This window comes from Babylonia areolata, chromosome 8, assembly GCF_041734735.1.
Source record: "Babylonia areolata isolate BAREFJ2019XMU chromosome 8, ASM4173473v1, whole genome shotgun sequence".
Classification (NCBI taxonomy): domain Eukaryota; kingdom Metazoa; phylum Mollusca; class Gastropoda; order Neogastropoda; family Buccinidae; genus Babylonia; species Babylonia areolata.
The window spans coordinates 20,038,541-20,052,746 of NC_134883.1; the positions used below are offsets into that span (position 1 = coordinate 20,038,541).

Sequence of the window (14,206 nt, forward strand, 5' to 3'; positions counted from 1 at the left end):
TTAGTCAGGCCTTGGGTACATGCTTATATTTTTGTGTACCTATCAGAATGTATTTCTTGCACACAATTACGCCAGAGGACAACACTTTTGTTGCCACGGGTTCTTTTTCAGTTGAACACAACACTGAAATCAATACAAACAAAAAGCAGAATGACGTAACACAAATAACCACACACACACACACACACACACACACACACACACACACACACACAAACCAAACTAAAAAAAAAAAAAAAGCAAGCAAACAAAAACAAACAAAAATAACAACAACAACAAAAACAAACCTACCAATGTGAGATAACCCCCGAAATTTAAATAAGAAAAGGTCGTGAGCTGAAGCACAACCCCCCCTTCCCTCCTCAACCTCTCTACCTCTCAGGTGACACAAGCTGCCACCGACCACCACTGGCCCACAATGCAATGGGACGGCGGGCACACAGGCGCACACCACGGACGCTAACACACACGATCATCCACCGAAGCAGACGACACAACTAATTTGTATGGTGTATGCAACGTGTGTCTGACACCTGTCTGGAACACTGTGGCTGTTGAACACGTAACTGGTTCCTGTCCTGTCGTCTACAAGTTAGTGTTTTCCTTTGTCATTTATTCAATGCTGTTTGTAAAAGTTTGTAAAGAAGTAAAAAGTATTGGTGCAAAATTACAAATCTCTATTGTGAAGAACTCATTCAAGCATCTAAACAAATAAGTTCGAAGATAGAAGAAAAAAAAAGAAGAAATGTATGAATGTAAGGGGAAAATCTTTGAAATCGAAAGTTTATTCCAGTGGCAAGTTTGTTCATAAACAAACGAACATAGATTATCATTATTATTTTAAAAATTTTTTTTATAACGTTTGCATCATGCAGTTATTTCACTGTAGCGATCCTCGCTGTACTCTTCTTGATGATCATTTTATAAAAAGGTAAAGGCTGTGTATCGCAGAAGCAGCAGCTGCAATGGTGTAATATATGTTGAAAACTAAGTGCAGCCGCAGTGTTGACGAATGTGTTGGTCTGAATCATTAAAGTGACATCGAGTGATGAACAGCAGCAGGCGGAAATTATTGGTAGTGTTGACAAACCTACACAGGCAGCTTTTGGGGCAATAATTATGTTTGTGTTCAGTTTGAAAAGATCGGTGAATTTGCGCTGGTACAAAATAATTAGTGTGCTTAAATTTCTTCTTCTTCTTCCTTTTTTTTCTTTAAAATTTTTTTTCAGATCGTGTGTTCAGGTATGTTGATGTTCTGTGTGAACGAAGTTTTGCTTTTGCTGTTGTGATGTTAAGGTTGCTCGGCAGTGGTGGTAGCGGTGCCCGCTCGCGTGCGTCTGTGTGCATGACTGTGTGTATGTGAAACGTGCTTGTAGTGTGTGTGTGTGTGTGTGTGTGTGTGTGTGTGTGTGTGTGTGTGAGAGAGAGAGAGAGAGACAGAGACAGAGACAGAGACAGACAGAGAGAGAGAGAGTGGGGGGGGGGGGATATCAATACACTCATTTGTGGTGCACAGGTGGCGTTTGCTGGTGAAACTGACATAACTGTTGGAAATAACTGAGTTGTCAACGACAAACAAATCATACTGATGTTGCTTTTAACTTGGTCAGAACTGAAAACAGTCGCGTGTGTCAGTAGGCATAGCGTGTACAGGCAAACGTTTAAGACCGAAAATCAGCAACTTTTTTTTCTCTCCTTGTATTGTGAATCCCTATACCCTCCCACACCCCTGTCTACAGAACACGTCTGTTTATGTAGCGACTCTTCTCTTCCAGTGGGAGGAATCTACATAGCCAGCCGAAGAAATGTGATCTGCTCAGTGAGGAGGAAAGGGCTATAGAAACAGTAAAATGTGTCGCATCAGGGTGGGGGGGACTGCGGAACTAGGCATATATAGTGGGTGTGGTATTCACTGTCTTTGCCATCCTTTCTTGAAATTCTTGTCTGTTTCTCTGTCTTGTATGTCGTTATGTCTCTCTGTCCGTCTGTACATCTGTCCACTCATTCATCTAGTCTTTGGTTTTGTTTTGTTTTTTTCTTACTTTGATATTACCAACCTCTTTTTATATATTTAAGTATGTATGTATGTATGTGTGCAAGTGCGTGTGCATATGTGTGTGCCATGTGCATGTTTGTGTGCACACGTGTTCAGGTTTGTGTAGTATTCATTTGTGAGTTTGTGTGTTTGTGAGTGCATATGTATATAGCAAGGGAGACACACACACACACACACACACACACACACACACACACACACACACACACAGCGAGAGAGACTGATTGATTGACTGATGGATTGAAGGAATTACAGGAGGTAGAACGTTCATGGATGATCGCGTTCGCACGCATGTGTTTGTAAATAATGCACGTACTCCCCCGACCCCCCCCCCCCCCCCCCCACACACACACCCATTCACACACATATACACACATACACACCCCCACCCACACTCAAACACCCCCACCCACACCGATCCCACCCACACACACCCAACCACACACACACACACACACACACATGCACACGCACACACACACACCTTTAATTAATTAAAGGAACCCATAAGCATCAAGACAGTCGCACACCTCCTCAGATCCCCAAGCTCAGCAAAAACAGCAACAACAACAACAAAAACCAACAACAACAACAACAACAAAAAACCCACCCACTACGAATCATGCAACAAACCTCCCCCACCCGTGGATACGTGGATACAGACCCTTATCTTGTCAGGAATTCTACCAATGTTTACTGCTATTGTGAAGCGGAGGGACCGCTAAACCCCTCCTGGGGTCTTGGATCAATGACCACGTCTTGTCTGCCCGCTTTCCCACCTGTGCTTACTTACCTTGCCCACCTGGCCTCACCTGTGGTCACTTCTGTTTACTGCGTCAGATATATGAGAAAGAGAGAGAGAGAGAGGGGGGGGGGGGGTAAGACAAAGAAGGGGAGGAGAGAGGACGGAGAGAGAGAGAGACAGACAGACAGAGACAGAGAGGGGGGAGGGAGAGAGCGAGAGAGAAGAAGAAGGAGGCCGGAGAAGGAAAGAAGAAGAAGAAGAAGAAGCATACATTAGTATGCACGTCTCGAGTGGTATCCGGAGGTTAGTTGAAAAACGTCTTTTTCATTGACTTTTGTAAAAGAGGGCGTTGATCCATGTCATCGAGCTCAGTGATCCATATCAAACAGAGGGAGGCTTTTTTTTTCTTTTGTGTGTGTGTGTGTGTGTGTGTGTGTGTGTGTGTGTGTGTGTGTGTGTGTGTTGTAGGTGTTATTAATTTCGGATTACGAAAGATCAGAAGGAAGAGACAGATGAAATTGCGAATGAACAAGTCGCGAAAAGCGCGTGATCACATTCTCGAAAGTTAAGACATGTATTCAACAGTTGCATCTCAAAAGCTAACAAACTCAGTAACTGGCTTTATTCGAAATGAATGGGGTAAACGTCATTTATTCTAATCTCGGTGATCCTCTGGCCTGTAAAGAGTTCGGACAATATTTCGACAGAGTACGACATAGACAACACTCACACGCACACCGGCACATAGACACACACACGCGCGCGCGCGCTCGGACAGACAGACAGACACACACACACGCACACACTGCACTCACACCCGCGTGAGCACACACGCACACACTGGGAAGACGCACGCACGCACGCGCCCACAAAGAGAGAGACAGAGAGAGAGAGAGAGAGAGAGAGAGAGAGAGAGACAGACAGACAGACAGACAGACAGACACAGTTACAGTCACAGTCAGTCGCACACACACACACACACACACACACACACACACACACACACACACACACACACACACAGTATCAAAGGAATACATTTCAGAGACGGGGTTCTTCTTTTGGAAAAAAAAATGTATACATAGTAACCGTAGTATATATTACACTATCTGTCTATCTGTCATGCTTGCTTTGTGAAGGATGTTTACAGACAATAGGTTAATGCATCATCATTTCAAAGCGTACAGGCCAACAATTGGGACTGCAATACGTGTTTGTAAAGACGGCACTGGACTATTTGCAGAGTCCGTGGGTCGACTGGTGGCTGTGTCCGGGTTAGCAGGGGTCGTGGTGATTAGGCGACTGCAGATGTGAATGCACACACCCACACACACACACACATACTCACGCACACACACACACACACACACACACACACACACACATTCTCTCTCTCTCTCTCTCTCTCTCTCTCTCTCACACACACACACACACACACACACACACACACACACACACATGTGGAGTGTTGGCCAAGAGCTAACGCATCCGCCTAGGAAGCTAGTGAATCTGAGCGCACTGGTTCGAATCCCACAGTCGCCAGTACTTTCTCCCCCTCCACTAGACCTTCAGTGAGCGGTGGTCTGGACGCTAGTCATTCGGATGAGACGATAAACCGAGGTCCTGTGTGCAGCATGCACTTAGCGCACACAAAAGAACCCACGACAACAACAGGGTTGTCCCTGGCAAAATTCTGTAGAAAAAAATTCACATGGATAGGAAAACAAATAAAACTGCAGGCAGAAAAAAATGCAAAGAAGGAAAGAAAAAAAGGGATGGCGCTCTCGGTGCTCCCTGGGGAGAGTAGCTCGAATTTCACACAGAGAAATCTGATGTGACTTGTGTTACAATACAATACTATACGATACGATACATACGATACGATACGCTTCTCATCACATCTTGGTTACAGACCGTGGCTGGGTAGCATGAGCAGCACTAAGTTTACTTAGCACTGAAAACATTCCAAACTGCACGCCAATTCCATAGACTTCAGAACCTTCAAACGCCAGGCTTACTCAGCGCTGCATGATCGCTCATGTAACTCGGCCCAGAGAGAGCGTTAGGATTTCCGTATAGGTGGACACAGTGAATACCATGGGGGCTGCAATACGTGTTTGGCAATACGTTAAAGAGTGTGTGGGCGGACAGGTGACCGTGTCCTATGTGCAGGCTGAATTGAGGAGTGTGTCATGGAGAATTTGAGGTATGATGGTGAATGAATCATCTAGTGTGCCATACAGTCGGTGGATGGTTTATCATTTTTGTGTGGGTGTTACACTTTGGCTTTACAGGCAGAGCCTGTCTGTCAGACTACCAGCACCTACCTATATATCTACCCACCAATCTTCCTGCGTGTCTACCTTCCTACATACCTAACCTCCTCACCCGCCAGAAGGTACGTACCTGTCAAATTAATTTGGTCTATAACTGGTGGGCAAAGCAATGCACATGCAACACATGCATGCATTCATACATGTGTGCATCAGTACACGGACAGGCACACGTACCTACATGCGTAAGTACATAGACTATATACATCACACTTAAACTAAGCACTCACGAAAGACTTGGAACAAGCGCACAGATGTGTGCGTATCGGCTGGGTCTGAGCTATCTCAACTTCCTGTCTGGATTCCCACCTACCTGTCAGTACTTACCTGTCTATCGATCAGATTACTTTGGTGCATGATTTAAGGGGGTGAGGGTGGTGAAGGGACTACAACAATGCTCCATACATACACACAATCACACACATGTACACGCATCTATTCACCTACATACAATAATGCATGCAATCATACACACACACGCATGCATACACACACACGAACACACACACGAACACACACACACACACACACACACACAGCTCTCAGCCCACACAACCCAATCGTTTCACTGTACCGGCCCTCCCTACCATACACCCACTGCATCCCCATCTTGACCCGGACACAGACTTTCTCTCGTATCGTGTCAGACCTCTGACCCTTCGTCAACGCCTATTTGAGGCCACTTCCCTCTCCCATAATTGTTTTTCACATTCTCCATCTCCTCATCCCCCCCCCTCCGCACCCTGCGTATTTGGTGGCACATTCATCTTGCTGAGTTCGTGGTCTCGCAGTATCAAGTGCAACAATCCATGACCTGTGGTACTGTTTTTGTGCGTATTTTGACATCTTTATGTGTCTGTGTCTGTATACAAACCTTGCTTTCTTTTTCTGTCTGTCTGTCTGTCTGTCTCTGCCTCACCGCTGCACCAACCTCTCTCCCTCTCTGTCCTTGTTTATGTATGTCTGCCTGGATTTCTCTCTGTCGCGGTTTTTTTTTGTTTTGTTTTTTTGTCTCTGTCTCGATGTCTGTCTGTGGCTCTCTCAGCTCTCGCAGTGCACACACACACACACACACACACACACACACACACACACACACACACACACACACACACACACACACACACACACACAAATGTCTCTCTCTCTTTCACTCCGTCTCTATCCGTTTCCCTGTCTCCCTGTCTCTGTCACAGTCTGTCTTTCAGTCTGTCTCCCTTGCTCTTTCTTTGCATCTCTTTCTGTTTCTTTCTGTTTGTCTCTACTTCTCTCCCAGCCCTCTGCCATACCTATAACATACATACGCCTACAACTGCAACATCACACCACATCACACCACATCCCTTGATCTCACACTAACACCCCCCATCCACCGGCCAACACCTCCCTCTCCCACATCAGTAGTCCCAGCACGGACCTCGATACACACACACGTCAAAGGGTAACGGGTTCACACCCACACACGTACAGCGTGGAAAATGGTTTGACTGAAAAGGCCAAACGGGGACATACAAATTTGACTTGAAAGACACCCGCAAACTTAGCGCCTCTGCAAGCTGAGGTGGGCCCTTTGGGACCAAATGTTAGGGAGGGAAGAAAGGGGTGGGGGTCAGGAGGGGTGTGGGGGTGGGTTAGAGAGAAATACCGAAAGACAACGAGGCTATGGAACTTCAGAAGCGAGGCCACAAGACACTCAGGGGCCAGTCACTACAGTTTGTTCAGATGAAACTGCTTTTATATTATCTTCCGAGTGGAATTACACCTGCTATCATCTGACTAGAAAAAATATTCGCCCGTATGACATATAATTATTCCTATCAAGAAGAACTTGGGACGAACCTGAACAAGAGAAAATGAAATGAATAGAATCAAATATTTAATAAATAAATATTTTTTAAAAAAAGAGAAAGAAAGCATTTAGCGCAATACAGTCCTTTTTTTTGATCAGCGAACTCTTGAACTTGATTTGTATTTGGAGGTATTTTCCGTCAATTCACTGAGTGATTTGACCCAGGGGTAAACTGAAGGTGTTGTAATGGGTGAGAGACGACCATTGCGGTATTGTTCGCCTGGCACCACACGTTTTTCTCCTTGTCATCTATACATGTTTGTTGTTATTGTTGTTGATTTTAAAGATGTACTGGTGGTGATTTTCAGTAACAGCTCGTTCTTAGCAGATGGGTTATTCTTATTTCAGCGTTCATGAGTTTATATTATATATCCGCATAATACTGTTTACAAAAGAGAAATTAATAGTAGGTAGATTTATGCTTTTTCAGCATGATTCAGTACGAAGGACCAAGAAATAAGGTGGAAATACAATATGCTTCGTAGTCACGTTTAAAATGTTTTGATTTGTACGTGCGAGCGTACACTCTTTTATATTTATGATGTACGTACACACACACACACACACACACACACACACACACACACACACACACACACACACACACATATATATATATATATATATATACACAAATACGTGCGCGCGAACGCACTCATGCACACACATGCACACACGCGAACCGCGGATTCAGTATTCCCCCATGCCACACTCACATATACATTACACACACACACACACACACACACACACACACACACACACACACACACACACATATATATATATATATATATATATATATATATATAAAGAGAGAGAAGAGAGAGACAGACAGACCGACAGAGCAGCAACAACAACTAAATCACCCCATGCAACACACTGCATTCTTACAATAGGGACTCCCATTCGTGTTACAGAAGCAATAAACATCCGCTGTGACTCATAACACACACACACGCACACACACTCACACGTACACACACACACACACAATACGAAAGGGAGGGGAAGGAAAAAAAAAACAAAACAAAAAAAAAAACAAGTCAGATGAAAACTCTGCTCTTCCACCCATTCACATGTCTTTGTGAAGAGTTCACACTATCACACACAGGGTTGACAGTTATTGATGCCGTATTTTATTATGCACCCCCAGTTCCATTGACCTTAGTCATGTGCTTTACAGCAAACGACTGTTCCAGTGTGGCACTGACACCTACTGTGGGTGGGTTCCCAAAGAATTCCTGGTCGACCCATTCTTTTGATAAATCAGACAAGTGCCTATGGCTGGGGTATATAGCTTATCGACTCCATCTGTCGAAAGTTATTGGAGTTCTCGAAACAAAATGCCTTCGGGGTATGCTGAGCCGTGTATGAAGTGTTGTTGTTTTTTTTCTCTCACCTCCCAGCTACGGACTGCACACATACGCACGCACGTTTGCACACACACACACACACACACACACACACACACACATCTCTCTCTGTCTCTCTTTGTATATGTCAGTTTCTTCTGTCTCTGTCTGTCTGTCTGTCTCTCTTTCTCTCTCACCCACTCACTCTCGTCACTCTGTTTCACTGTGTGCATGGATGTTACCTCCTTCAAGTGGCTGAGAATATCAACAGCAAAGCAATAGGCGTGAGAGCGAAAACCCGTTTTCAACGAGTTGCATGAATGTAAAGTCAGACAGAAAACCTCAAACAGTTTATTACACAACTCCACTCACGCTCTTGAATGACAACAAATTGAGTTTTTACCTCCAGGCAAGCATCTCTGAACCTGTCCACTCATGAAACAGCAGTGAATCTTTCATGTTGGGGAGTGGATGGGATGACATGAAAAGCGTGGGAGAAAATATGTTCATCAGTCCGGAAAAGTTATTTGTTGTTGTTGTTGTTTTTGTTCAACACCGAGTGAATGCTAAAAGCGTGAATCAGGAGTCGGTGATTTTATTGCTCTATATCTGTTTTGGACGTGTTTTACACAATACACAAATTGTTATAAAGATGATCAAGTATTCTATAGGCCTTTGCATCTCCGCGTTCTTCTTTCTCACTGGCTAACTGTATGAATTGCTCTTATAGACTGTCTCCTCTTCTTTTTCTTTCTCTTCTACACTCCTCTCACTTCGAACCCAATATAATACATTTTAGCGATGAGAGGCACTTTAGTTGTGAAGAACAGATACCAGTAGTACTTTTCAGTTTCAAAGAAGGTACAAAGCGTGCAACTTGATCTAGATATGCTTCAGCACGTTACATAAAACAAACAAAAATATCTAAAAGAAGGAAAAGAAACAATTCCTGCATATACACCAAACTCACAGGCCAGGCATTAAGGGCTTTCTGGTTGTTATCTGTTTTGAGTATTTGTTCGGTTGTTTCCGTTCGAATGTAACTGTTACCAATGGCAATGCTTGTAACGTTGTCTATGTGTGTTTTACTTGAGTTACATTTCTGTCAATTGAGAGAATGTGCAGCAATGGTATTGAAATAAACCCATGGGCTTTGGTATTTCAGTTTCCATCAAAGAGACTTGCTGTCCACACACCAGTCGCCCTTTTTACGCATGCCTGCTCACACAGACACACACACTTCTTACATCGAAAACAATATTATCTCGGTCTGTTTTTTTTTATTTTTTATTAAAACATTCTGATGAAAACTCTAACTTTAGTCAACTAAATCTAACCGTAAATTGATAGTTACGTCTGAAATTTCGTCATTCGTATCTTACGTCATTTTCTCCTCCCATCTCCCTCGTGTTCCCTTCCTGCTCCACACACACACATACGCTCTCTCTGTCTGTCTGTCTGTCTCTCTCTCTCAAGTACCCACTCACTCGCACACACATGCATGTGTGTCATCACATGCGTAATCTTAATAACGAATAAGCCAAATTATCATAATTATGATCAGGCCTGTGCTAGAACAAAAAAAGAAAAAAAAAAAGCAACAACAACAACAACAACAAAACAAAAAAGCAACAACACCCACACGGATTTGGACACGTGCACGCACACACAGAAATGTACCTAGGCACACACACACACACACACACACACACACACACACACATGTAGTGTTGTGAAATCTTCCTTTGTTTGGGAATTTTGACCTTAAAAGACACTCGTCTTGTAATGCCGGAAAGAGCAAGGTGCAGAATAAAAGTATCTGCAAATTCATTCGATTCCATGCGTTATCATAAGCGAGCGTGGCTCATGCAAGCAAATAAGACAAGCAGCAATCACAACAACAGCAACTGCGACGCAAACACCACAACAGAGAGAGAGAGAGAGAGAGAAATCAGTTGAGTGAAGGATTACAGTTCGCAGGGAAATGTTAGAGAAAATGGGACAGATCTATGAAGATCTATACAAACACTGACTTCCACAAAACAGACAGAGGAAGAGAGAAGATCGAGCGGGCATACAATAGTACAATAAAATGGAAAGGCAAAAGAAAGAAAGAAAGAAGGAAGGAAAGAAAAAAAAAGTATACAATTCATATTCGCTGACTACGCATTCCTTCACGTGAACAGCATTGTCGCGACTGTGATGGGTTAGCAGACGACATTCTGTCTTACCCAACCTCTTAACCCCTGCCCCTCATCCTTCTTACGCATGCGCTTGCGCCCAAGTATGTGGTCTGCAAATATGTCAGAAGTTAAACATTGAAAGTGCGTATCTGCGAATGGGTTATCTCTTTGTCTGGGAGAGTTTAGCAACTAACAGGATTCGATCTATGCAAATGACACATTTGAAAACATTGAGGATTTCACAACAGCTAGCCCATCGATGGGTATAGACATCCATTTTGATAAGATCTGAAAATATCGTACTTCGATTGGCTTATGTTTGGTGTATCGAGTTAGATAAGTTTTGTTAAATCAGCAAACAATCTTGCTCATGTGAGTTATTGTTTTACATGAAGCACTTTTGTTTTCTGTTAAGGAAAACTGTTATTTGTCAGACAAGTTCTCGATCTCTCAGTCCCAAGCAAACATTACAACGGCTTTTTGTTTGTTATTCCAGTTCGCTTCGCGTGACCCGCTTATGGAGTTAAAATTACAGTTTCAAACAGTTAAACAGGGGAAAGGGGGTGGGAAGTGAAGGGTGTGTTCCTTGTCACCTTTCCCCTGCTTTTATTTCAATCCGAAGCAAAATCTCATATGTATAATTGGCATTTTTTGTGTGAAATGTCATCTGTCGACGCTTAATGCTCTTAATTATATGTTCCATTTTAAGAACACACACACACACACACACACACACACACACACACACACACACACACACAGAGAGAAATAAAATAAAATAAAATAAAGCATCGAATTCGCCCAGGTTAAATAAATAACAACGGGCGGAATAGCCGAGTCGTCCGAGGGTTGGCCTCCCAGTCTGAGGGTCATAGGATCGATCCTGGTATGGGTACCTGGTGGGTTAGGGTGGTAATCATTTATATTCCAATCTCCCAGGTAAACACCTGTGCACACCTGCTAATGTCTTACCCGCTTCATGTGCATGGAGCTTTCGATATCACAGGCTGCAGACGACACGCAGTCCGTCACACAAAAGGTCATGAAGCAGTCATGTTATGAACGTGACGGTGCACATCAGTTCTACTTACCTTACTTTGAAACCAGCAATCTTCGCACTTAAAACTCGCCGCTCACCTGCATATTGATGACAGTGAAGAGCTCATTGACGTAGGTGTACATGTCATCGTAATCAGATCACTGACTGAATCATAACACAAACAGTGTGGGGGAGAGGGGAATCGAAGGGGGTTGGGGGTGGGGGTAGGTGGGGGGTCGGGGGTCGGAGAGGGGATGGGGAACAAACCTGGCAAGTCTGGGACGGTGACTGACAGTGACAACGCGGTTGGAACAGCGGACGAAAAGCACGTGCACAGCCGACCCGGGGAATGGGAGGCGTTTTTCAGACTTTTTTTCCCCTTTTTTTTTTTCGGAATGTCGGTTGTTCATCTATCTTATACACAAGCCACCTGCTTTTGTTTCACTCGCGCCAAGTTATCACAACCACTGGGACAAAATGAAACAATACCTATTACTATCGTGTCAGTTATGGCATGGCGCCAGATGTCCGTGAGAGTAGCGTCACAGTTTAGAAGCCTTATTTGCTTATGGCCTCGGAAAACAAGAAACACATGCAGAAGATCTAATGCGCACGTTAAAGATCTCGTGATCCATGTCGACGTACTGTGGGTCATGGAAAGACGAACTGACATTCCCAGCATGCACAACTATGACAATCCCGGGAGTATGGCTTCTTAGTCAGTGGGGTAAAAGTAGCAATGCACGCAAAAGCGCATTCGTATATGTTAATGAGTGAACGTGGACCCGAACACTGGCTCGGAGAAGAAGAAAAAGAATTTACTAAATCATTGACGGCACGTGGTTTCAAAACGCTTCAATTCACATAAAAATTCGTACCGACCAATAAACTATTTTTTGAAAGTTTTCATTCTGTTTTTCTCTGATTGTTGTGTGTGTCCTTGTGCATGTTCCTGTGCTTGGTGAGAGGGATGGCCACACACGTGCACCCGTGACACGCATTGTCTGTACTGTAGATTCCTGGCCCCAACCATACAAAGTCAGTGAGTCCGTTAGAGTGAGAGTGAGAGCAGAGACAAAGACGGACACACAGACACAGACATACAGACCGACGGGCAGGCTGACAGCCTTGCGTGTGCAACGCAGCACTGAGCTGTCTCATTCACTTGCAAAAGTTTGTTTTTAGTTCTCGCAGGTAATGAAGCGTTTGGGGTTTGTTGATGCGTGTGTGTGTGTGTGTGTGTGTGTGTGTGTGTGTGTGTGTGTGTGTGTGTGCGTGTGTGTGTGTGCGCGCGCGCGCGCGTATGTGTGTGTGTGAATTCGTATGTGTGTGCGCGCGCGTGCGTGTGTGTATGTGTGTATACATATATTAGAGAGGAAGTATGTTTGATTTGAATACAATACTTAAAACACCATTTGTTTTGTGAATGCTGTTTTTGAATTGTGAACTGACGTGTCAGGAATGTTTTCGGCATTCTGTCTCTCTGCCCCTGCCGGTCTGTCTGAATGTCTGTCTGTTATACACAACTGAATACATGTGTTATGCATGTCCAGCTCGGTTCATAAGTTCACTGTATTTCAACTAGAGTTTCTTCTTGCTGTGTGCACAATCGTGTTTATATTTCAGCTTGCCTGCAGCACACCTGTTTGTATCATTTGTGACATCTCTTTCAACCGTTCCCCTTAATTTTGTCAAGTCTTTGGACGAAGTGTACGGAAGAATCGTCTCCTATTCTTATTTTTCTCATGCTAGTTATTGTTGCATTTAAACTGTTTTCCGCTTGTCTGCTTCTCACGAATTACACCGTTTTTGGAACGATTATTAAATTTTCAGCAGGATTTTTCCGTGTGGAATGCCTCTTCCAAATATTTGAAATCGTTGTTCTTGATGAACTGTGATATAAATATGGGGCCATTTCGCATTCCGCAACCCCAGTCGAATCACTTCGATGTCGTTCAGTTCTGCCTGTTCAGACGCCACATACTGAGCCCCCCCCCCCCCGCCCCCCCCCCCCCCCCCACACCCCAGCCCCTCCCCCGGCCCCTTCTCCCCACCTCCGCCCTCCCGATGACAACAATTATTGTTTTGTTGTGGACCTAAACTTAGTGAAAGCCCCCATACACCCTCCGTCTAAGTTCCCAGCGGGTATCCATGGTACCTACAATCATGCTCTTACAAAGACGGCCCCCATCACTCGGCTGACACACAATACTTTGTCATAAAGCCAACACCAGTGTCAAAGTAGAGGGGACATCGAGACGAAAATCATCATAAGAACAAGGTGCTGAAAAAACAGAGTTATTGACAACTTTCCTGTATTTCTATGATAATTGAAGAGTGGGGTATATTGTGATTGAAGAGAATAAGAATGACGGTATGGGGATACATTCAAGGTTTAAGACAACGTGACAGGCACTACGCTTCATATCATCAAGATATCCCCGCATCAACGCACGCGGGGATCAGCGCATGGCGCATGCGTCAGGAAATTCGCGCAATACACTCAAAGACGCAACTGTGGAGTGGATGAGGCTCAACCGTGTGACTATCCCGCCACAGCCCACAGCCGACGGAAAATCCCACAGTAGTATACCTCTGATGTGGTTTTGAACCCATTATCTCCCGCTCGTCAGCCCTTGATGCTAA

At 44.2% G+C, this 14,206-nt stretch overlaps 1 protein-coding gene across 2 annotated transcripts in view; it reads left to right on the forward strand.

Moving 5' to 3' along the window:
- Positions 1-444: 444 nt before the first annotated feature.
- Positions 445-14,206, forward strand: part of LOC143284634 (filamin-A-like) — a 200,330-nt gene continuing 186,568 nt past the window's right edge. Inside the window, exon 1 of one of the 2 annotated variants that reach the window (XM_076591504.1) lies at positions 445-591. The gene's annotated coding sequence lies outside the window, so the exon portion shown is untranslated. The remainder of the gene's footprint in view (positions 592-14,206) is intronic. The other variant, XM_076591507.1, reaches the window with a different exon arrangement.